General features: G+C 34.3%; 1 protein-coding gene across 1 annotated transcript in view; it reads right to left on the minus strand.

The window, feature by feature from the left end:
- The window catches only part of LOC119594412, a gene marked incomplete at both ends in the record, with an annotated part of 7,348 nt that extends 6,821 nt beyond the window's left edge, over nt 1–527 (minus strand). The window contains 1 exon segment of the mRNA XM_037943473.1: nt 506–527.

Below are 527 nucleotides of genomic sequence, written 5' to 3' on the forward strand. Positions count from 1 at the left end.
GCACAGAATGGTAAATAATGGTACTTAATCCCACTGGCAATGACCTCTATACATAAAATCGTGTCATGAAAACAGTGACTGGATAACACGATGCCTGGATGAGTGCGTAAACAATCACTTCATTACTATTAGTTACATAGAAAAATATACGTCAACAGACTCGAGGAAACAAAGATTATAAATTCTTCCTGTCTGTGATTTCGTTTCCTTTTTTTGATATGCAGTCAATAATCAGTGTTTGCAGTATTGATTGCATAGAAGGATATGCGTAAACTAATTATTCGTTCGTTAGAAAGAACGTAACTTTTTTATCTGCGGTCAATGACAGGTGTTTGCTTGCAATATGGACTACATAGAAAAAAATATATGTTTTCATTTTGTTTGCATTCTATCTAACCATAAGAGCATATGTTTTCATATTGTTTGTATTCAGTCTGGTAATAAAATTGTGTAAGATATCTGCTGTTGGTCAGCCAAAAGAAAGTAAACAGATGCAGTTACTCACTTGGTCATCGCTGGAGAAGTTC

The sequence above is a fragment of the Penaeus monodon genome, chromosome 33 (genome assembly GCF_015228065.2).
Source record: "Penaeus monodon isolate SGIC_2016 chromosome 33, NSTDA_Pmon_1, whole genome shotgun sequence".
Taxonomy (NCBI): Eukaryota; Metazoa; Arthropoda; class Malacostraca; order Decapoda; family Penaeidae; genus Penaeus; species Penaeus monodon.